General features: G+C 40.4%; 1 pseudogene; it reads left to right on the forward strand.

The window, feature by feature from the left end:
• LOC114104131 (centromere protein Q pseudogene) overlaps positions 1–24,721 on the forward strand; it is an 84,373-nt pseudogene extending 59,652 nt beyond the window's left edge.
• Positions 24,722–26,002: the final 1,281 nt, after the last annotated feature.

The raw sequence follows: 26,002 nt of genomic DNA on the forward strand, positions 1-26,002 counted from the left end.
TGAGGAATCCAGGTAGCTTCCTCACCCCAACACGACCAGGTGAACGCCCTCTCCCAACTAGGCAGAGTTCTAACTGGAACAGCTTTTACAAAGGCACTTTCAGAGGACTGCTCAGATACTGTTGGTGGAAATGCAAATTAGTACAGCAACTATGGAAAATAGCAAATAGTCACAGAGGCATTAAACTGAGAGAAAGGGTAGTCATCCTATTCATGGTAAGATTACAATCATGTAGAAGCAATAACTACAGAAAACTAGAAATAGAACTACCATATAATAGAGCAATCTCACTATTGGAAAATTTATCCAAAGGAAATCATTATGCTGAAGAGGCATAATGCACTCTTACATTTATATGTAGCACTATATATATAATAGGCAAGACATAATGATGAAAGTGTCCATCATTGATGAAAGGATAAAGAGAATTTGGTACATACACAATGGAATACTATTCAGCCATGAAAATAATAAAATAGAGTCATTTGCAGCAACATGAATGGACCTGGAGGAAATTATATTAAGTGGAATAAGTCAGGTACATAAAGACAAATACTGCATGTTCTCATTTACAGTGGAAGCTCAGAAGCTGATTTCATGATCTCAAGGAAGTAGAAATAAGAGTGGTCACTAGGGCCTGGAAGGTCAGAGGAGTGAGGGAGGCAGAGAAAGGTTGATGGGTACAAAAGTGCAATTGGTAGGTGATAACTTCTAGTCTTGTATAACATAGTAAGATAACTATGAAAGACAACAATTAATTGAATATTTCAAAATAACTAGTAGAAAGCATTTTGAATGTTCCCAGCACAAAGATATAATATGTGAGGTGATAGACGTGCCAATTATCCTGATCTGATTGTTATACATTATACACCTGAATTGAGATGGTAAACGGTAAACTATAGACATGTATTATTACTGTGTTGATTAAAAATAAAAATATTTTTTTAAATTAGAAGACATTCTGAGAGAACAGGGAAAGAATGCTTGCAAATGAAAAATACGGCAGAATTTTATAGACATTCAATTCAAGCAATGGAAGATAAAGTTTAGAAAAGTCTGACAGAAAAACAGGAAAAAGACAAGAAGGAAAAGGGAGAGTAAAGATGAAAAAAAAATTAGAGAACTAGTAAAAAAGTCAACACCTGAGAGTTCCTAGAAAAGAATACAGAAGCGATAATGAGAAGGAAATTGCTCAAGGAAACAGTAAGTTTTCTCAAAAGTAAAGGACACAAATTTCCTGTGTCAAAGAGCCCACGGGGCCAGTGCCATGAAGGAAAACATTGCTGTGCTGTCTCCAAAAGTGAATATATTGGACATGTCATCCCCAAATTCCTGTGTTAATGGTATTTAGAGATGGGAACTTTGGAAAGCAATTAGAAGTAGATGAGGTCATAAGGGTGGGGCCTTCATGATGGCATTAACGGCTTTATAAGAAGAAGAGACCTGAGCTAGTATGCTAACTCTGTATCACCAAGCCACAGAACCTGCACCATGCTATTATGCAGTAAGAAAGCTCTCACCAGTTGCCTGCACCATGCTTTTGAACTTATCAGAATCCAGAATTGTGAGCTAAGTAAACCTCTATTCTTAGTCATTTACTCCATCTCGGGTATTCTGTTATAGGAACAGAAAGTAGACTAAGACAAACATATTTCCTCCTGAAGTTATCAAGGTTTTGAGGCTAATCTCTATCCCAGAGGGGGGAAAAAATATGTTGAAGTGGAAAAGAGAAACCTAGAAGGAAGACATAGATCAGGAAACAGGATGTAAACCCAGGATATTGGTGAGAGGTACCTGTGCAATCACGGACAAAGTAAATCCTGGGATGATGGTTACATAACCAGTTAAGGAAGTCCCGTGGACACTGGAGCAAAGGGCTCCAGGAAGGGTGTTTTCAGGAAAGGACGATTCAATCAATGAACCAATAGAGTCCTTTATGAAAGACAATAAGTAAATGTAGGATTGAGGTCATCATAATTACAGAAAGACAAACCTTTTATACAAGAAAGGGAAAGTAATCATTGGATGCTGTGGTAAAAAAAAATTAACACAATCATCAACTGATTTTACCAAAACAAGAACGACGTGATCAGGTTCTGAGGATAACGGGCAAGATCAGATCTGCAGGGTTTGAGTGGATAAGAGGGCTAACCCTTCATTTTGCTGAATAGGATATCAACAGGAAGCATCTACAACCGAACCCCTAATAAACTTCCATATGCCTTAGGAATATAGAAGTTAATACCTAAAAGAACAACAAAGCAGTTCATTCTTTCTTTTATTCATTTGCTGAAAAAATGATGAGTTTCTACCACAGGCAAGGTCTGTCCTGGGTGCTATGAATTAAATCCATTCTGATGGTGGAAGACAGATAAACATATGAATGAATCCAATAACACGTAAGGTCAGGCTGTGGGGAGTGCTATAAGGAAACAGTAAGAAAGGGTAAGGAATAGAGAGAAACTGAGAAGTCTTTTTGAAAGGAGTTTTTCAATAAAAATATGAACAGGGTGAAGGAGTGAACAGAGAATATACGAAGGAAAAGTATTCCCACGGCAAGAATAGCAGGTGCATATTAAAAGAACAGAGTACTCGGGGAGGAGCCACAGACCAGGGCCAGCTTGGTTCACCCAGAGCCCCCGTGTCATGGCAGGACTTCTGGTTTTGTTATAAGATGGAAAATCATTGGAAGATTTTGAGCTGGAGAAAAAAATAAATCCCTCTGGCTGCCCTGCAGAAACTACAGGGCAGAATTGCAAGAGGAGAAGCAGAAGAAAGCTATGGCCACCTCATGGGCAAGAGGCCCAGGCTTGGGCTGGGGAATTAGAAGTCGGGGCAGCTGAGAAAGTATTGCATTTTGAACACATCAAGATTCACCGATGGTTTGGATGAGGGATGTGACACAGGAGGGGTGACAGGAGTGTCTTTATTGCGGCCTGAACAACTGAGTGAATGGTCATTGCTCCGATGACATGGGACCACTGAGGGCGGCAGAGATTTGTGGGGAGGCGTAGAGGTCATCTTTAACATATTTAGGCATATAAGACCACTCGCAGTCACCCTAGTGGGTGACACACTACTCTGGCGTGACTTAGTGCTTACTGGAGAGTCGTCACACTGTCCACTGTCTACACATCAGGAAGGAGTTTCCGGGAAATGCAGAGCATGAGTAGCAGAGGTGTGAGAACTGACACCCCAACATCTACCACCCCAGAAAAGGAGGAAGACCGAGAGCCAGGCTTAGGAGGAGGATCCGTTCTAGGAATGGGTGGCTTCAAGGATGCTTGCTTTTTGGCAAAAAGCTGTATAACATGATTTGACTTTTAAAACCACGTGGCTTGTGACATATTGGATTATTGGAATCTACTATTTACTTCCTTTTTAACAGGATTAAACACTCACATTCTTTGCCAGGTGACTTGCAGTGCATGTCCCACGTGGTGGGCTAGAGGTGCTCCCCGCAAATGACATGTTCACCCAGAACCTGTGAGTGTGGACTTATTTGGAAATAGAGTCTCTGCAGATGTAATTAAATGAATGATCAGGACAAGATCAGACTCTATTCAGGAACTGGGCTCTCATCTAATGACAAGGGTCTTTATAAGGAAAAGAGGGTGTTTTGAGACACCTAAGAGGACAAAGGGACGAGAAGGTGGAGGGGGAGACTGGAGTCATTCGTATACTAGCTCAGCGTTGCCAGTGACCACCAGAAGCTACGAGAGAGACAGGGGACAGATTCTCCCTGGTGGCCTCCAGAAAAAGCCAACAGCCCTGTCCACACTTGGACGTTGGACTCTGGGCCTCCAGAACTGCAGAGAATAAATGTCTGTTGTTTTAAGCCACCCAGTTTGTGTTAATTTGTGACAGCAGCACAGGAACTAACACACCCCAGATAGTGGCTGCTCTTCGACTTGGTTTCCAGAAAGAAAAGCAAGACAGATGGAGTTGGGCTGGGCCAGAGAGCCCCGCCAAGACCAGCAGAGTTGCCGTGTACCCAGGCCTTGTGTGAAGGGAGCAAGGAATAAACATTGCTGGCCATAGGCCACCTAGATTTGGGAGCACTTTTTACAAAGAAAAAAAAACTAATATATGTAAGTATTAAGTAAGAATTAAGTAGGAAGAATTATTTACATCCAGATGTAAAAATTTTTATTCAACAAAAGCCACAATATATAAAGTGAAAGGACCAGCCAAGAGAAAGTTTTCAGTGTATAAAATAAAGGATTCAAATTTGGACTATCATAGAATGCCTACAAATTAATTGAGAGAGAGAGAGAGAGAGAGAGAGAGAGAGAGAGAGAGAGAGAGAGAGAGATCAATTAAAACATGAGCATAGGATAAAATAATCCCATAAGAAAAGATGCAAACAGATGTGATGGCACATGCCTGTAATCCCAGTGGATCAGGAGGCTAAGGCAGGAAGATCATGAGTTTAAAGCCAGCCTCAGCAACTTAGTGAAGCCCTAAGCAATTTAGCAAGACCCTGTCTCAAAATAAGGGCTGGGGATGTGGCTCAGTGATTAAGCATCCTGGGTTCAATACCCAGCACCCAAAAAGGAAAGATGTAAAAGCCTAAAGTCTTGAAATGATGCTCAGCCTGAACAGTCATCAAGAAAATGAAAGATAGAACAGTGGCACAAGTTCACATCCACCAGAACACTAAAGAAAGAAAGAGTTGGATCATACAGAACTAAATATTTTCATGATGCACAGAAATAAATTTTTACACATTTCAGATAAGAGAGAATATTGGTGTATTCACTTTGCAAAGTGCTCTGGCATAATCTAGTAATGCTCAGCATGGACTTTCTCTCTCCGGGTTTCAATCTCTACGAATATCCTCTTCAGAAACTTGCATAGTCTAAAGAAGACATGTAAAAGGGGGCACCGCAGAACATTGTCTGTGCTGGGTATGGTGGCACACACCTGTAATCCCAGTGGCTCAGGAGGCTGAGGCAGAAGGATCACAGGTTCAAAGGAACCTTCAGCAAAAGTAAGGTGCTAAGCAACTCAGTGGGACCCTATCTCTAAATAAAATACAAAATAGGGTTGGGGATGTGGCTCAGTGGTTGAGTGCCCCTGAGTTCAATCCCAAATCCAAAAAAAAGAACATTGTCTTTTAAGAACATTGTCTATAATAGTGAAAATGATGTCAAAAATCCCCTCAGCTGTCTGTCAGCAGGGAGGTGCTACACAAACTGGCAGAGGATGGAGCTCAAATGCATGACTACGTACACCTGGATCTCAAAGTATGTTCAGTGAAAACCAAACCAAACCAAACCAAAAAAAAAAAAAAAAAAGTTACAATTGGAATAATTCCGTATGATGAATTATTTGTGGATACATGTAAGAGCACACTAGCACCACACCAAATTCAAGATAGTGGGTGTCTAGATAAGGAGGAAGAGAGGGAAATGGTACTAGTCATGAAATTAAAGAATTTAAAATGTATCTGCCACGTGAAATGAAGACAGAGCAATTATGACGTTTGTTAATTCTGTAAAGCATATACATGGGTGTTTGTTATCTTTAAACTTTTTGGTTTTTTAATTTAAAAAAAACAAACAAAAAAACTAGTGTATAGGCAAGACATCCTCTCCCTGGGGCACTCATACCTGGTCATCTACGTGGCATTAGGAAAGGCCACTGACTTTCCTTGTCTTCAAATGCAGTTTGCGCAGAGCATGTGGCTGCAGGAGTGGACCTGCCCTGACTGAGGTCCCCAACGTGGCCATACATTTGAATTAAGGAGTCGACACCACAAACATCAGCAGCTACTCTTTAAAGGGTTAACACTCTAAGCCATAGCCTGGCTTAGCACCACGATACCAATTGCTTTATGAGTAGGGTGCAGATGAACTGAGAGCCCACACTGACCTCTCAGGGCACTGGTGGAAGGATATTTATTGATTGTCTGGGATTAGGGTAAGGGCCTGATAAAATGGGAAGTGGGTGTGATCAGAGAAGACCCTGCATATAAGAAGGGGCACCTGGAATAAATGTTATCTTTTCCCACCACTGCAGAACAGAATTGGCCACTCTCTCCTTATTTAGTGAGAGGATAGCTAGATGTCTCTATGTCTTCCCAGTTCACCCATATTCAGTGGTATTGGGTTTACTCAACTCTAAAAGGATGCAAAAAAAAAAAAAGTTCCATCTGTGAGAAATTGCTCTCCAAGGAGTTTCTGAATCACTCAGAGCTGTGACTGGATTTTTCTGCTAGTTCATTTGTTCATTCATTCATTCACTCACCATCTGAGCTTCTGTAACCTATAAGGCTTAGTATTAGGCTCTGGGCCTTGTACGATCTTACAGAAAACTGAAGTCTTCTATAAAGAACTGCTCTTCTGCTGGGGCAGCTCTGACATGTGCACAAGATGGAATTCAGGATGGCGAGTCCTGAGAGAGCCCCTCGCTCTGCACACACATGTTTACCCAGCTGTGCACGTTCCGTCTTCCTGTCCACGCTGAACGAAGGCTGTGTCTGAAATCCAACCAAGACCATGTGGTAGGGCCTGGTCTGGCCTCCCAACCAGAAAACACATCCTTCACTCATTTCAGGGGAGGGGAGGGGGAAGCCAATCTTATAATTGGCTTTGCATTGCATTCATAGTTGTGAGGGGTGCAAATAAGAAAACATTTCAAATATTTGATCTATTTTGGGTGAGGTTCTGTAGCTTTGGCCTTGCATGCTGTCATTGGAGAGGCAAGAAGGCATTTATTTCTCTTGGGGGGCAGACTATTTTTAAGATCCAAAAAAAAAAAAAAACAAGGAGAGAAAACAGATTTTCAAAGAGTCTGGTAATAAGCGGAGAAAGATGGCTGTTTGGACCAAGCACACTGTGTCTAACCACTAATCAAGCTGTGCTGGGGACTGATCATTGAGTGAGAGAGAGAGAGGGAGAGAGAGCAGGGGAGAGAGCTGACACACCTTCAGGGCCTCCTGTGCATTCAGGTTCCTCTCCCCCAAGGCTCCCTCTCCCCAGGGGTCTGTCCCATGGATGTACGTGTCTCTAACCATGCCCAAGGCTTAAGGAAAAAATATCCTTGACTGACTCTTGTTTCTTTTACCTTCACTCTTTTTAGAGTCAAATTTCCTCAAATGACTACTTAATCTGCAGACCCTTCTTCCATGACCTCATTTCTTGGTTCCTATTTTGTCTTCAGCCTCCTCCCTCCTCATTGGTTCTCCCTGAGGCCCCTGGGTTGATGATCTTCCTGCAGCCCTACCCCACACTCTTGAACCCCTCTTTGTTCTCTCCTTGTCTTTGGTGGCTCCTGACACCCACGTCCAGTCAATTGTCCTGCCTCTCTGGCCTCTTTGAGCTTTGCACTTGTGCATCCTTTTCCTGAACAATGAGCCTCCGCCAGCACTGAGACTCAAACTCTCTTTTAGAGACCAATAATATGGACCTCTTTCACAATGCGGATGTAGGATTAAATGAGATAAAATGTATGTGAGTTGCTTTGTGAGCTATTATGTTCATTTATGTATTCATGCAACAAACATTCGTGAAGTATCTTCTCTTGTGTGAAAGGCTTCTCAGTCCTGGGAACACAAGGATATTGTATAAGACAGTCTACCTGCTCTTTCCCATAAAAGGGGTTTGCCTTTTACATTCGTGCAGTAAAATGTGGAGGTGCTCTTCTAAAAATTATGTCCAGTGAGGGTCACACAGGGTCACTGAGGAGGAAAAGGTCATTTCCAACTTAGTGGGATCTTAAAAAAGTATCCTCATATATCTTATGTTTATATATATAATATATATATTCTCATGTTTATATGAAATACATATATGTAAGTATGTTTTCATATGTAATATCTTGTGATATAATGACTTTAGGTTCTCTTCATGATTAAATGTCCTTGCCCCAAAACCTTCATCTTTCTACCAGTAAGATAAAGTCAAAGCATGACGGAGCGTTTTAGGGTGATCTATAGCCACTTCTCTGCTCGCCCCTCTTGGGATTCCCAGGACAAACCCTCTCTCCCTCCTGCTCTGAGGTGCTCAGCTCCCACACTTCCCCCAGTATGGAGTGCACCTCCTGCCTCTGTGACTTGGGTCTTGTCACTTCCCACCTCACTCCTGCCTGAGGCCTTTCCGACTGACACCACTTACTCCAGACCCACCTAACAGCATCCTGAAATCCCAGATCCCAGACAAACCCACTCAGGTTCTTTATCATTTGCTGACTTGAATTATTTAATTTGGTTGTGTTTAGGTACATCTTATCCCCCTGTGCAGAACAATTAAATAATGACTAGTTAATTAATAGTTGATTGAGCGATGGCTAATTAGTTGATTAATTAATGATTAACAGATATTTCTTGAATGCCCGTTATGTGTCATAAAGTGGTAAACAAGATACATGTAGAACTTTTAAAATAGAGACCACATCATATATTCAAGGGTGATATATCGCACCTATTTTTATTTCTCTTTTTAAACTAGAATTTTAAAATGCAAACATTTTAAACTAGAATTTAAGAATGCAAACAAAATATTAAGGTATCTTGATAAAAACTATGTATGTTGGACTGTTCACAAACTCAGTACCAAAACAGAGAATTCAAGTCAGTGCTTGGAGAATGGTGAGTGAGGATTTGGGTGTAGGCCAGGAACCCTGGGGTTTCATTGTTGCTACCCTAATTAAGAGATGCAGGTGGCTGGAGGAGGGGAACAGTCCTCCCACATGCCCATGAATACCAGGCATACCTCAAATGGAACTGTCCATGTAAGGACTTCTGGGGACACTTTGTTCACATGATTCTTCTGGAAGGTAGGGAAGTGCAGCCATAATGATAATACCAAACACTCTGGTATGGCTAGAGTTGGATGTAGCAACTAGAGTGCTGATTAACAAAGCAGGAAATATGTTGTGAGAAGGAAAATGGAAGTGGCCATTTGAATCAAGCTTCCTGTCCATGGTGGCTCCCTTTAGGAACAAGAGAAGCAGGTGTTAGGGAAAGCTTCCACCCAGAGCCCAAGACACCGGCTGATGTAGAAGGAAGATTCCAGCATTTTGTGGGGTCTGAGAACATCCCTGTCCTGAGAGGTACTTCTATCTGAGGATCTACACCTCAGTGCTAGGAGAACTTACTCTCCCTGAATTAGCACTGAAGAAATGTCAGAATATTCTTCTTCATAATGCTCTAAAACATCAGCTTTCTCTTTGTTTGGCATTTATAATGGCTTCTTTCAAGTTACAGATCTCCCATTTCACGTTTCTTCTAAATGAATACCTACTGGTGTTCTAGATGAATCTATATCCTTAGAGTATCTCTAGAACACTCTGTTGGAAGTGAAAATTTCCCAGAAATTCTCCATAAGTTAATTACTTATGTGACACACTCACTCTCTCTAGAAAGATAGTTAATGGAAGATATAGATAGATAGATAGATAGATAGATAGATAGATAGATAGATAAAGGTATAGTTGGTATAGATAGAGATTTTGACATTGATATGAATATAGATATAGATTGGTATTCTTCTGTATTCCAGAACCTGGCAATAATGAGTAACATGAAATGTTATGGAATGAATGAATTTTAGAGACTTGTGACTTTTTCATATTTTTCCCCAATTTTTGAGATTTTTCTTACTTTGGGCATTGCTATCTAGGAGAGCTTTCACCAACTCTCCCAATCCAGCTCTGTAACATTCTTTGCCTTCCCTGAAGAACATGGATGCTAGACATTGGTCAAGTTCCCGGAGACCAATGTGCATTCCAGGCTGTAGGATCTAAAGCCTTGCTGTGTGTCTCTTTAGGGTCAGGTGCTGTTCCTTCACCAGACTGGAGCAGGGGGAGAGCTGGGCTACACGCATGCGGGAGAGCATCTGGCCATCCTTGCATTTGCCTCCCATGCTCTTGAACTTCCTCTTCATTTTGCTGGAATGGACTTTGGACCAGCCTTCTTTCTTCAATGGAGTGAGAAGATCCAAGATTAAATTGTATATTCAACTGCAGTCCAACCAAGCTCACTTGGGGGTTATCCTGGGTTTGGAGCCAAGGCTGTATCTCATAGATAAAGCCTCTCTACATATTTCTTCTCTTGGGAACATGCCTGATGGTAGAGATCCAATTTGAATATTCTCAGCTCCATGCTAAATACCACCCCTTAAGACAGTACATAGACTGTAAATATTTTTAAATAATTTAAAAAATAGAAGTAATGGTAAATATATATATATGTATTTTATTTATTTATCACCTTTTATAGTGCATTACACAATCCATATTGTCATCATTTTTCTTTTGTATGTCCCCATGAAGTTAACTGACAAATGTTATAATGGGAAGCAAATAGAACCTGACCTCCCAACACAGAGAGGTCCAGCACACAGAAAGTACAGAATACAAGTGAAGCAACTTGAATGAGTCATTAATCTGCCTGAGCTTTAGTTTCCTCATTTGTAAAACAAAGCTGTCTCACAGAGTTGATACGAAGATTAAATAGATTAATAAACATGAACATGGTTCGTAAACTGAGAGGGACTTTGCTCTGAGTGATCATCATTATCAGCACAAAACTGAAGATTAAAATCCAAGTCACTCTTTGCCAGTTTTATTTCATTTTCCAACTTTGAATGAGTGGGCTGCAAATTTTTCTTTCCATGAGACCTTGAACCTTGGTAGACTATGGAACACTGGCTTCAACCGCCACGGAGCTTTTTCTGATAGTTGTCATTCCAAAGAAATTGGTGAAATTCCACTGAGTGCACAGAGGAAAACCCAAAAGTTTTTCTTAAATATCAGAATAGGTTATCTTTTGGAAAACTGTGCTTGGGCAGGGAGTGTGGGGTGGGGAGAAGCCAAAATAAAGCTTTGTCCAGAGCTAGTTTAAAACAGAACGTGAAGAAGGTGAAACTTGTTTTCAAGGCTGTTTCTCTTACTTCATAGGCCCTACAGACCAACCCCATGACACCCACCTTGTCTGCATGATTTGCCTAGCATTCCTCTGTCTACCACTTACTGTCAAAGCCTAACTCTCCCAAGACCCATTTTCTCAGAGGCCTGTGCTAAACTTGACTGCCTATCCAATGCTCAATGGTATTCGATATTTTGCTCTTAAAAAAAAATTGCATTCTGCAACCTCGTTTTTTGTTTGTTTGTTTTGCTTCATAGTATGCTCTTATCTTGATCCACTGGAGGCAATGATCCTATTCTGTTTATTGTGCATTTTTTGTGTTGTATATTTTCTTCCACTGTTTTAAGCATTGTTTCACATGCATGCTTCTTAATTTGGGTAAATGGTATTGAGCAATATGTCATTCTGGTTTTTAATTTTTTTCCTCTAAATGCAATGCTTTTAGAATCCAAAAAATGAAAGCAGAATTTGCCTTAATAGGATCTTCAGTTCTTTGAACTCAAAAGATAAGCTATCTGGGGAAAAACTCAGTCATGATGAAAGTATTTTGGAACCAAGGAACAGGGACGCTTAACACACTTCAGTTTTCCCCCCTCCTACCTCTGACTGGTAGAATATCCCGTTGTTATTACCTTGCTTAGATTGTTTTCACTGCTTGTCTGATTTTTTTCCAATAAACTGTTTTCCCTGCCTGTTCTGCCTCCCCATCCTCCATCTCTACCTTCACCCTCAATCCATTCCCCTTCAGCAGCTAGACCTATACAAACATGATCCTGCTACCTCCCCTTTGATTTTCCATCACACTTGGAATAAAATCCTTCAAGGCTCTCTGTGATCTTGCCCCTTTGCCTCTCAGAATTCATCTCCTGTCATTCCGGTCCTTTCTTCCTAAGCTCTAGCCAGTATGACCATCAGTGATTCCTGCACACTGTTGCTCAGGGCCTTTGCACATGCCATTCCCTCTGGCTGGAGTGCCCTTGCCCTGTAGACATCTGCCTGACTGCGTCCTGAACTGCTATAGCTCTCTACCGAGTGCCACCATATCATTGAGGCTTCACTGAACCATCCCAAGGCACTGCTACACCCGCACTGCAACTTGACTATTATGTATTTAATTTGATTACTTGTCTGTTGACTTCCCTCTACGTGTCAGGAGAATGGAAGCTCCCTGAGGGCGTGCTCTTTGTTTTATTTGTTGCTTTATCCCCAACCCTAATTCTTGGTGCACAGTATATGAATGAATGAATGAATGAATGATCAATTCACAGATAAAGCTTAGTCCTCTAAATAGAACTTACAAGCCAGCCTTTAATGGTCTAACTTCCATTGTCTTTCTGATAGCATCTTGGTCATTCCCAGCCCCTTCCATTGCCACACCCTGATGCCCATAACCACCCTTCACTTTGTGCTCCAACCAGACAGGAACTTTTCATTTTCTTAGGTATATCTCACTCCCTCTTGCCTTCAAGTTTTCCCACATACTGTTCTCTCTGCCTTGAACACTGTTCCTCCACCTCTGTGTCCAGCTAGTCCCCTCAGTCCTTCATCTAGGAGGTCTTTCTGACAGCCTTTCTAAGTTTAATCCCCCAGCACAGTGAGCTTCCAAAATACAGTGCACCTATTCTCCCCAATTTAATTGTTCTTTACTTAACACCGTCTACCTTGCACTTTGAATTCTTGGAGACAAGGGCAGTTCTATCTTTTTATCATCATCTGTGCCGTGCCTAATACAGAGCCTCAGTGAACACTTGAGGAATTATTGGCCTCTCAATAGTATATTTGCTCGCAGCCATCACTGATGGACTTAATTTATTGACTATCTTTTAATCAATATGATGGTAAAGTGCTTTAGGTCTGAAGCATATATGGGGGGTTGGTCTCAATGCACTAGCTAGAAAGAGCCACAGGATTTTTACATTCAGGAATATCCAAACAGGAATAATGCTTAATCTGTACCTCTTGGGGGTTTCTAAACAACTCTTGATTTGGGGAATTTCCATGCAACACCATTTCCATTGGTGTGAAGGGCCCTAGGGCTGGCAAAGTAGGGCTAGGGAGCATGCAGAGCTCAGTGACAGGGAGCCCACTGGGTCTCCTGGTTTTCTTTGTGACTGTTCCCAGGAAGAGCATGTCAAGCAAACTCTGTGCAAACTCAGTTTTCTCACATGTTAACAAGAGAATTGCAATAAAGGCTCTTGCCTTCCCGCCTCCCTTGGAGGAACAATAAATAAATGTGATAAGAAACTGTTCACAAAATAAAACAGACTTTGGAGTAAAAGAGCGGCCAGCCAGAATTCCACACGTAACTGGAAACTGTTCCATATTTGAGCTCTTCCCATCAGCCTAATGGGTGGTAATCAGTAAGCTCTCCAGCCCCACATTCTTGTGAACACACACACACACACACACACACACACACACACACTGAAATACAATGGGAGCTGAGGGTATTTAAAAGAAGAGGTCACTTCCGTGCGCTTATAAGTGTCTTTGGGGCAGATGATTAGTTCATTTAAGGTTTAAATGTATATTAATCAATTTTCATGGATTTGCTATTAGTAAAATGAATCTGGTTGTGTGTATAAGTACCTAATGAGTAGGCACATATATCTGTGTTTATGTATTTATATCCTCAAGTATATAAATAGTCATCCATTCATCCCAGTTCTAAAATGAGATGGATTAGATCTCAAAAGTGCTTTTAGTTCTAAGAATCTAGGAGTCTTAGAGCTTTGACTTTGCAACATCTCACACACACTTCAGGGAAGAGGAGCAGAGTTGCATATAATCCTCCTTTGCATAAACCAGCACCTTTCAAGAATATCAGCACGTGGAATGCACTTGTGGAAGGTTTTTGGTGGGTAAATGTGGACTGCACTCTCGACAGAGAACAGAATCTAAGTGCTCAGCTGTGTCCCAAGTTTGACTCTAGATGTGAACCTAGCATTGACATCAAATTAGATGCTCGTGCAAGTTCAACAGCACTGTGCCTTCTGTGCCTTGAGAAAGCTCTCATCCTATAGCCATTCTGAGACTCTTTGCTTTCATAATAGGGTCGGGTGGAGTGGAGGTTCACCAGATTAGAGAGGGGGAGGGAGAAAAGAAGGGGACATGAGAATCAGAAAGACAGTAAAATGAACTGGACATAACATTCCTATGTTCATATATGAATACACCACCAGTGTAACTCCACATCTTATACAACTCCAAGAATGGGAAGTTATACTCCATGTATGTAGGATATGTCAAAATACACTCTATTGCCATGTACAACTAAAAAAGAATAAATATATATCTTTAAAAATCTCTTTGCTACACTATGGGTTTTACAAATAGTCACGAAGGAGAATATTTGAACCCTTGTAAGACAACTCAGGCCTGGAAACTGCTAGGAGACTGACTTATCTTTGCAGAGTGTGAGATGAACTCTTCAAGGAACAGAGAGTTGCAGAGTGGAGGCATCCGAATGCTACCGCAGAGTAACATAAAAGTAGAAAGTGGAAGGAGGCCAGTACTGTGCACTGCACAACTCCAAAAGGTATCATGTACATTCTATTCCAGGAAGACAGTGCTTTCTAGAGAGAAGGGAAAGTAAAATAAGGGCAATTTTTGTTCAACTGGGAAACAAATATGGAAATAATATGCTTCTGTTTTGTTTTTATAACCAATAACTAAACAATAAATAAACCATAAATGAAACCTAAGTCTTAGGTTTAAATAGAGCCTAGAGAAAAGAATCAAATTCACTCAAAGTTTTCTAGCTAAGGAAGCCAGATTCATGCCAAGTTTCTAATACCACATGTCTCAAAACACTAAGAGCAAAACAGACACTCTGACTAAAGCAACTCAGTAAAATGCTTAGAACAAGAAAGCAAAAGTACCCTTAAGGTTAAGTCTAGATGCACCTTCATTCAAATATACAGGGAATTTCTGTTCCCCACTCCTCTTTGCCATATGGTGTCATCTGTTGGCCCAGGGTGCTCACATGTTAAATAACACAAACTAATATCATCTTTCAACTCTTGCTCCAAATGAGCAGCTTGTTTAAAGTTAAAAGGTATGTTCATATAACCGGTGGGATTCTACATCATGTACAACCAGAAGAATGAGAAATCATACTCCATGACATGTGATGTATCAAAGTGCCTTCTACTGTCATTTATAACTAATTAAAACAAATACAAAATAATAAACTGAGAATAGCGTTATGGACAAAAAAAAAAAAGGTATGTTCATCAATTTTATTAACTTACTACAATGGTGTTTAAATCAAGCAAAGAAGAATTTTAAAGTTAAGTGTATTATTCAGGAAGAAATAAAAGTAAATCGGCTGCTTACTTTGAATAAAGATCTTATGTTTAAGAATCATGTAAGAAGCTGGGCGTGGTGGTGCACACCTGTAATCCCAGCGGCCCAGGAGGACCACGAGTTCAAAGCCAGCCTCAGCACCTTAGCAAGACCTTCCACCACTCAGTGAGACCCTGTCTGTAAGTAAAATACCAGGGTGGGGCTGAGGATGTGGCTCAGTGGTTAAGCACCTTTGAGTTCAGTCCCCCATACCCCCCCCAAATCATGTAAGCTCAACTCGGAGTGGTGACACAAGCCTGTCATTCCAGTTACCAAAGAGGCTGAAGCAAGAAGATTACAATTTTGAGGCCAGCCTTGGCAATGTAGTGAGACCCTGTCTCAAAATAAAGGACTAGGGGATATGACTCAGCAGCAAAAATGATAATAATAATAATATTAGACATATACACATATTATTATTATTATGTATATACATATAAATATATATTATGCAAGACCCACCAGATCTAACTATTAACTACACATTTATAACAGTATCTAGAAATAAACCTTCACAGTAGGAGCTTTAAAATGATCACAACAGGATTACTAAAAAACAGGTATGGTGATGCATTCCTGTAATCCCAGCAACTCAGGAGGCTGAGGCAGGAGAATCTCAAATTCAAGGCCAGCCTCAGCAACTTAGTGAGGCCCTGTCTCAAAATAAAATATTTTAAAAAGGGCTGGGGATGTGGCTTAGTGGTTCAGCATTACTGGATCAAGCCCCAACCCACCCCCCATAGCATTTTTGAGATCAACTGAGCCCCTTTTAAAACCAAAAACTTCATATAATTTTCAATACATCATTTATTATAACATGAAGTTGAATACTATAAACCCGATATAGAGTAAATTTTTATTTCAATCTCTCCCTGACAGATAATGATCACCCATGACTAGTGTGACTAAATGAATAATTGCTCCAAATATTATTTTAGTCATAAGAACAGAATGCAGAGCCCCCAAATGGACCTAACATTGTTAGGACTCCTGGTTTTCCTCTTGAAGAAAAATAATGTTTAGATCTTCACACCATTCACCAATATTTTTCAGAGAGATTAAGATATGTAAAACTATGAAAACAATCAGAAGCAGCAGAGAAAAAGGTTTTATCACTTTGGGTAGGAAAGACCTTTTAAACAAGACTGGGAAGGCAAACAAGACAAAGGGAAGAGTGGAAACTAAGACTACAAGAAATCCATGACTTCTCCACTATGAAAAATAAGCAAAACTAAAAGACAAGAGACCGATCAAGGACAAACAGATATTCTCTTGCATTTCTGGGCGAGGACTAAATTTGACAATACCTATTTAAGCTGGAAATGCTTATTCCCATGAAAATGCATATTCCCATGATCTAACAATTTGACGTCTCCTGATCTTGAAAGAAATACGTTGAAGCCGGACGATGTTGAAGCCAGCCTGGTCAACACAGCAAGACACTATCTCAAAAAAAGAGAGAGAAAACTCTCACACACACATTCAAGCCATTCATTGCAGAATTGTGAGTGCTCACATAAATTGGAAACTGTTTCACCATCCATAGACTTTAGTAGTTGAGTAGAATGAAGTCTATACATGATGAAATTAAAGATCTCTATTACATCCTGTTGCATGAGCGAAGTTTAATCATGATATGTATGATAATATACCAGTACTATAAAACACACAAGCAATATCATATATATCATATTTTGTATGTGGAACAGAAGTACTAAATATCCATTAGCAAAGGAAGCTTTTCAACCCAAAGGGATTAGGTGCAGGGGCCAATAGTTTTAGTTTGCTTATACTATTTAAATGATTGAAAATGAGAATATATGTACAGATTTTGTCAAAATCTTCTTTTCAACTTACATTTTTGTTCTGTGTTTGTACTGGGAAACTGATGTGACTCCATTTTTGAAAAACCAGCCTCTACCTCAGAGCAGGGCCTATCCAAAAGGGGTGGGGGATGACCCAGTGTTCCTAGGCACATAGCCACCCTGGCTGAGGGTAAATAACAGGAAAGGCCTGCGGAGCCAGATACCCCTAACTGCAGTGACCAGATAGCCTTGACTCAGCAATGCAAGACCAAAAAAGGCTTGAGACCTGATTTCGGACCATAGCAACAACCAATTAGAGTGAGACAGGGAACATATCTGAAATGCCAGGTGACCCTCCCGGTAGTTTCGGTGATTGATAACATGTTAGGAAACCGTGTAGACCCCTCACGGCTTAAACCAATCAGTTCAAACGTATCCACCTCTTGAACTCAACAATCACCCTTACCCAACTTGTTCCCGCCTGAATGTGTTAATCAGTGTTAAGAGTTGTTGTTTGATTTTCCCATGGTATGAAATGATTTGTTGTGTGATGTTGTGATGCATAGAGTATCCCCCCAAAACCTATAAATCCTCACTGACCTAAGGCCAGAACTCACTCCCCGGGACCGCTGCATCGGAAATGGTTGTGAGTCCAGACTCGAGCTTGCAGTAAAGACTCTTGTGTGATTGCATCGGATTCGGTTCCTGGAGGTCTATTGGGGTCCCACGAATCTGGCATTACAGTACCTTGAGACAAGGATGCTATTATACAGTCGTAAAGATGACTTGATACCCAATTTTAAAAATGCCAACAGCCATTGCATCACTACAGTGGCCCATACTAACTCCTATAAAACACACCTTGGAAAGGAAATCATGGTGCTCACTTCCCTCCTCTCCATAGCTCAGGCCCCTGCTCAGGGACCTGCCTCCTAGCCATCTAGCCACTGAGGCTTTTTCTCTCTCCTCTGTTACAATCTCCCAACCCAGGACTCAACCCAGGTTGATCTCACCCAGAATTGCATGCCTGCTGTCTCCCATAACAAAGAGATGGAATCTAGACAGATAAGCCAAGACCTTGTCCCAACCCATAGAAGTCACATGCTGAGTAAATATGTTCAGGAGCTGCCTGCAGAGAGCTCTCCAGGATCCTGGCCCAGGGGAGGGACTGGAATTCAGAACCCAACTGGGAAGACTGCCTCAAGTCAGTGTAGCTAGAGGAACGTGCAAAGGCAGCTGGGATGTCAGAAGAACTAGGCTTACAACAGAAAATGCAAGCACTCAGAAGGAAAACACCAGTTTCTGATCCCAGAGCAGGCCAGGGTGGGACTAGCAGCATGAAGTGTTAGGTGTGAATCAAAAGCTGAAATTTAAGGCAATACGAACAAGATGATCCACAGGCAGGAGCTAATGCTACAAGGCAGCAGAATAAAGACCTTGAAGAAGATAGGGCAGCAACAGTGGGGAAGAGCCCCTGTGTGGCCCTGTTTGCATCCCTGCAGATGGATTTTGTCATGGTCCTTGCAAGGCAAAAGCCACTCTCAGGGCAGCTGGTCAGAGCCACAGCTTCTTTCCCACCTGCTTGCAACGCCCCGGCCACATCCCAGTCCAATTAAACTAATGCCTCTTGGTTGGAGCTAAACATTAGTATTTTTCAAAAGTCCTCAAGGGATTTTCCAAGACTGAGATGTGCTTGCCAGGCCCTGAAAATTGAGAGTGCATGGTTGGTGGCACCTGGCACAGATGAGGAGCACACAGCATAGAGACTGCAAGGTATCCATTCTCTCAGAACAATCTTCTCCCGTTTCTTTAGTCAACAAGATGATACACCCATTTTCCCCACAGAATGTAAGATGCCTTCTCTCCTTATTTTCTTACCTGAGAGCTCAGACCCAGGGTTGTAAAGTCATCACAGTTTCTGGATCCTTAGTTTCTAATTCTCTTTGCAGAACTGAGTCTTGCCTTCTCAAGACACACTCCATCCCAGCCCAATCCTCCAGAGTTGGCAGCATGGACCCAACCCCACATTCCATTGTTTATTTTTCTCTCCGAGAATAATATATTCAAGATTGTAAAGTATATTTTTGATAATTGGTGCAAAGAGTGGATTTATAGTCCAATCTGACATAAATCAGGCTCAAAATTTACTGGCAGAAATGTAAGTTGCATAATTACTCGGCAGCAGTTACGCATTCTTGACACATTTATCTTCTTGAGCCTGAACTCTGTACATGCGTGGACACATATGAAATTCCCCACTTGTGATGTTTCTTCTCTGGCTCTTAGAAACAGATTTACGAAGGTATCACTCTACAATATATAATTCTACTTTTATAATTTGGATGACTAGGGTAGCCAAGGGAAGCAACTAAACCTTAACATATTGAAGTCATCTCTTATTCTTTTGAGAGTCTTGAACTGGGTGGACGAATGTAAATACAAAAATGCAAAATAATTAACTTGGAAATTATTTAGCTGATAATTGAACTCAGGGGCACTCAACCACTGAGCCACATCCTCAGCCCTATTTTGTATTTTATTCAGAGACAGGGTCTCACTGAGTTGCTTAGCCCCTACTTTTACTGAGACTGGCTTTGAACTTGCGATCCTCCTGCCTCAGCCTCCCAAGCCACTGGGATTACAGGTGTGTGTCACTGCGCCCAGTTTAGCTGATGATTTTGACTAACATTTTCTCTGGCTTGATGGGAATGGCTTCAACACTCCCTACTTAACCTATATGAAAGAAGTGTACTGTCTAAACCATGTATCCAAGATGGATCACCAGGCTCTTGAAAGCTATTCCATTAAGATCTCAGATTAGCTCTTCCCAACAAGTTGGCCATTTGAAGATCCTTAGTAACTTCCTCCTAGAAATCTACCGGCACATCTTAAAATGTTGCATAAGTGACATTATCTGAAATTATGAGACCTTGGACAAGGAATCGAAAGACTCTGTTTGTATAATTTTCTTGAATAATGGTAAAGACTACAGAAGAAAATGGAAGATTTAGGAGTTAAATAAAGAAGGAGAGGGAGATAATCAGCTTGATACATCTGAAAGTGCTTCCTATGGACAGTCAACAAGATGTGAAGATGAATGAGAGGACACAGGAAGTGCCTCGTGATTTTCACCCCCAAAATATTGGAAGGCAGATAAGAGATGGAAATGTTTGTAGCCTCAAATCTTTATACTAATAATAGCTATCATTGAGAATCTACCATCTGTGTATCTCTTTTTAATCTTAGGAACAATCCCTTAAAAGTAGATGCTATTATTGCTTCCAGTTTACAGATGGAGGACCTGAGGCTTACGGAAGTTACAAAAACAAACAAACAAACAAAAAAAACTTACATAAGGACACATACAACTGGTGAGTAAGAAAACATTGATTCAGACCTGTGGAATCGAATCCAGTGTGCCCGCCACACTATCAGGCTTGCCGCCTAGCCTGATGAGTGTGCGTTGTAAACCAAGTGAACCTGATGTCACTTGAACCTGATGTCACATGAATCTTTGATTCATGATGGGAAGGGGCCTCAGATTGGAGCACAGTGATGGAAGATCATGCCCTGCTCCCAAAAAAGTCTGTAATAAGGGGAGGCTGAGCCACACTATAATCAAGGAGGTTTTGACAGGAGTAACCTGGGAATGGAAACACTGTAGCAAATGGGCAAATTAAGAACACAAGTGAATTGCTTTGGAATTTTGCTAGGGGCCACCTGGCCAGAAGGAGAAACTTCATCATAATTTCTGAGAGTTGGCAGAACTTAGTAGGAGTAAGAGGGGAACTGATAATTAGAGGTGTGCTATGTGTCATGGTAATGAGAAACTCCAACTATTGGGTGTTTGCTACAGATTCTATCCCCATGACTTTCCCCACTAACTGCCTCATAGACTTCTCCAGTCATGGCCAGATGAGCAGCCGCTTCATCAAACCCATATAACCTGGATGGACAACACTATAACTCACAAACTAGGAAGTAAATACCACCACCCCACAACAACAACAACAAAGGTTTCTAAATTCCTCCAACCCTTGGATGCTTAACAGAAAGGACAGGAATTGTTTACCCGAGCACATCATACCATGTATTTTATAAAAGAATCAAAGGATGAAGGCATAACTTCTAGTACATTCCAGGAAGCCAAAGTGTATTTTATTTGATTATTTTACAATATGTTTATTCTTTTAAGTCCAGAGCATTTACAGGGTGTTAACACTCTAAATGTGTCACTAGCACCAACTGCGGTATTATCAAAGTAAATCAAAAGAAACATTTTTTTTCATAGATATAGCCAATGATTATTAATCCTTTTTTTTCCCCAAAGTATATTTTAAGTTGCTTTGGCAAAATGACATCTCTGCTTTAAAAAAAATTTAATACAAGCAGGGAGAAATTATTAAAGATAATCTGAGGGGTAAGCACTGAAGAGCAATTGCCCCTTGGAATTCAAGTTGAATTCATCCCCCACCCCCACCCCCTGTGCCAGCAGATGTTTTGACTTAAAATAGTACCTTAAGTCTCAGCTTCCAAATCTTTTCTGCTTTCAATTCTTTGAAGAAGACACCCCAGAATCCAGTGTGAGGGAAGCAGTTTAATCCAGAGTTCTTAAAAACAGCTTGGTATTTTCAACTAAACCCAGGAGCAGCGGAATGCAGGCTTAACTGGCCCCACCCGATTTCTCCCACCCAGATATTTTTCCTTTTTGTCCAGAAAAGTTTCATCATTCCAAAAGAAGAAAAAAAAAAAAAAAAAAAAACCAGAAAAAGAAAAGTGTTCACTTAAACCATTAAACTCTCAACTACTCAACCAACCTGACCAAATGTAAAATGCTTGATCCAGAGTCGTGATGGAGAAAATAAGAGAGGCATTTATTTGACTAATTGAGAACATGAGCTGTTAATTCCTTTCATCCTCTCTTGTAAGAACAGGTTGCAGGTCCTACTGTGCAGCAGATCTAGCTTTGGTTGCATTTATTTAATTAATTAAACACATAATTACTGTGTGCCAATAAAGTGCAAGGTACTGTGCTAAAAGTAATGAGGAGGTATGTATGTAAAATATATGTAACACATTCACAAATCTTGCCTTTGAGGAGCTCACAAATCAACAGAAGAGACAACATAAACATAAATTGCTATGACATGTAGATAGTGAAATAAGTGTTAGGGTACAAGTCAAGTTCTGTGGGACTTCAGAGATATGTGGACCACCTTTTTTACCCAGGGAAGTCTTCCTGGGGGAGGGGAGCTTTTCAAGAGTGAGGACAGAAGAGCCTCCCAAGGCTGCCCAAGGGAGAATAGGGACAAAGGCTGAGGCCCCTTCAGGAAAGAGGTGGAGGTCATTATCATGATGGGCAGACTCAGGGAAGAATCCTATTCTTTTGAACTCACTTTGATTAGCTTGCTTTGATTTTGCCTAGTTTCAGACTCAATCAGGTCATATCTACACACATCCGTTCATCTTTTGAGCTTTCGATACATAGACTCAACATTTCGTACATAAAATTATGAAATCAGTCTTGCTTTTTCTTGCTTCCTCTCTTTCTCTCCATCCTTCTCTCATTCATTCAATCTCTCCCCAACATTCCCCGCCCCCACCCCCACACTCACACACACACACACAAACCAACCCCAAAGAGGCAGGCCCTCTGGCTTTCTCCATTAAACAAGGGACCTGCACTTCAAGCTCCACACTAAACCCATTCAGAAACATCTGGAGGAGGACCCTGATCCTGCTTCCTGGGAATAAAGGCAAAGGATTCAGGCCTGAGAGCAGACTTAAATACTTCCTCAGTCACTTTCTTTGCTTAGAAAAGTGACAGTTCTGTGTAATGCCACTCATTTTCTGCTTTAATGAAAACATTTCTCATTACCATAAAGTACAATGAGCTGCTAAGGGAATTCCTGTCAACCAAGGGCTTCCCCATGGGGCCCTGTCCTTGCAACGTCTCCCCTTGACCTTCCCTTCAACCATGGCTGCTGCAGGAAAAGAGGGCTCCACTGTTTTCTAGACTTCAACACATACCACTTGTTTTTTTTTTTTTTTAGATGATAGCAAACTATGGATCCGATTGGCTATTTTTCACTGAATGTATCAGAAGATTGCAATGAGGAAATTAATCACGTAAAAATGCTTGCGACTTTATGGATGCTAATTTTTTGCCCTTTTTCTTTTATGGACCTTAGGTGATTGCTGCCACTCTGTTGCACAGATAAAGTCATTTATTTGGGAGGAACTCCATGAACAAAGTCATGCAAATATCTAAAAGTGACTTCAACAAAAGTGAAATTAGACTACAGCACAGTCAGAGATTATATTAAGAAGAAGATAGTAATAACTGTTGCTAAAAGTTACAGGATGAGACTGGGCACAATGGCACATGCCTGTCATCCCCAGGATTCAGGAGGCTGAGGCAAAAGTATGGCAAATTCAAGGCCAGCCTCAGAAACTAGGTGAGGCCCTTAGCAACTTAGTAGGAGCCTGTCTAAAAGTAAAAAGAGCTGGAAATGTGGCCCATTGGTCAGGCACCCCTGGGTTCAGTCCCCAGTACCAAAAAAGAAAAAATTACAGGATGCTGATCAAGATGCCTGATAAAGCAAATGCTTCCAAGAAAATGTGTCAACTGTTGAAAAGAAATTCAAAAAGAAAAAATCAGTAATGAAGAACTGAAGTTGTCAGAGAAAAAAGAGGACAAACAAAACATATTAATCTACAACAGATAAAGAAAGCATTCAACAAGACGGAACTAGAGAATATTATGGCAAGTGAAAAAAGCCAATTCCAAAGAAACAAAGGCTAAATGTTTTCTCTGATATGTGGATACTAATTCACAATAAGTATGTTGGGACAGGGGTCAGGGAATAGAGGTATTTTGGACTAGTCAGAGGGGAGTGAAGGGAGGGGAGAGGGCATGGGAGTAGGAATGATAGTAGAATGAATCAGACATTATTTCCCTATGTGCATATAGGATTACATAACCTGTGTAACTCTACATCATGTATAACCAGACAAATGAGGAGTTATACTCCACTTATGTATGATGTGTCAAAATGCATTCTACTGTCATGTATAACTAATTAGAATTTAAAAAAAAAATAGCATCCAACAAGAAAGAAACCTGGCAACCTCTTTCAAAGAAAACCAGAGAGCACTTGCAAACTATGATGGATCCAGTAATAATAGCAATTTTGAGTAACAATATTAAAGAAAAAGAACAATTTCAATATCATCTCAACTACCTGAAGAAAAGATTGCTGCAATTATGTGAACCCATGAAAGTTCCTCCCCAAAGCTGAAATATTTAAATAATGTGTCTACTGAAAAAGGAGAAGGCAGGAAACAGAGCTAATGAGGAAGGTCTGACATAATTGTAGGAAGAAATAGATAAATAGTGGAGAACACAGAATTCATGACTGGAAATATTCAGAGATTAAAGAACAAAGTTCAGATTGTGGCACATGAGGAAGAAGGTAAAACAGATGCCTCAAGTGGGTTGTAGTGGGGTAGTCTGTCTTCCAGAACTTGCTCAGAACAGTCTCAAAGCATACACACTTCAGAAAGAAATTTTGATACTAATTCCAAACCTGAAGGCTCTTCTAAAGAAGTTGAATGATCTTCAAAATTCATCTAAATGAAGAACTTGTAAACATTCATCAGTGAACCCTATAAGAAACTAGACACTTCTTAGAGTGTCTATTTTTAGATTGTTTTATATAAATTTAATGTTTTTGAATTTATAAAACTGTTAGCTTATGATGGTATTATAGAGGCTGAAGCCTAATGTGCACTTTAAAATGAGCATCTAATATAGTCCAGAAATCTCTATTTATAGCAGTTGCAAATCTGGAAGATCAATATTTATATTACTGTATCTTGCAATTATTCACCTAAAACTATAAAACATGAATAGATATGATCTAATGGTATGTAACGGCTGAATGAAGCTCATTTATTGTTCAGCAGAGAAGACTTTGTCCTGACTTTTCATGACTTTGTATATGTAAAGTGTTTGTTAGTGCCTCATGAAAAAATAACAACAAGTGTTTGCTATCACTCAAAAAATTTGTTTACAGAATGCCCTCATTTTGGACTAGGCTCCCATACTGGGTCCCAACAGACCAGAGTAAAAAGCAAAATGGAGTCACTCAGGCTAAACTAAGCTGTTTAACCTTTGGGATTAGAAAGGTAACAGTTAAATTTCCCAAACAGATCAGTTTCAGTTGGCCTGATAATAAAGTTTTCTCTCTCTTAATCCTTATACAGACTACCTGATGTAGTCTGATGTTAATCAATCAATTATTTTTCTGTGATTCTGTCTCCTGTTAATCAATCAATTATTTTTCGGTGATTCTGTCTCTGTCCCCAGTTGAACCCCACCTTCAAGGAAAATAACTGAAATTATGAATCCATTTCTTATTCTTCTGTTTCTGCTTTCTTCATCCTTTTTCTGTTTATAAAACCAATCTCCTTTGTTAGATCTATCAGAAAACTTATTCTATTCCATGGAATGAAGTGTTGTCCAATTCTAGAAAAAAAATAAATAAGTAAGCCAAGTAAACTCTTTAAACAATTGTGGTCATTTTGTCCTTTGACACTATAAAACTTTCCTGATGCATTTCAAGATAATGTTTTCCAGGACATCTTGCTCATTGCTTGTTCATTGACAAAATGCTGAATGGAGTCATCACACAAACAGCAAACATCTCTATTTGGAAAGAGATGGCTGAAAAAAAAAAAAAAAAAAAAACCAGCAAAATCACTTTACCAGGCATCAGAGAACAGAAATTTTATTTGCTGAGCACTCAGAGAAGGAAATGAACTTCAATCCCCATCCTCCTCAGATTTGCTCCGGATTGTCAAGAGCTGAAAAACTTCAAAGCCTAAGAGAAATGCAGCTCAATTTTAGAAATACAAAGTATTTGGAGTAACTCATTTTGGCAAATATTTATGTTTTGTTACATAGTTGAAC

The sequence above is a fragment of the Marmota flaviventris genome, chromosome 1 (genome assembly GCF_047511675.1).
Source record: "Marmota flaviventris isolate mMarFla1 chromosome 1, mMarFla1.hap1, whole genome shotgun sequence".
Taxonomy (NCBI): domain Eukaryota; kingdom Metazoa; phylum Chordata; class Mammalia; order Rodentia; family Sciuridae; genus Marmota; species Marmota flaviventris.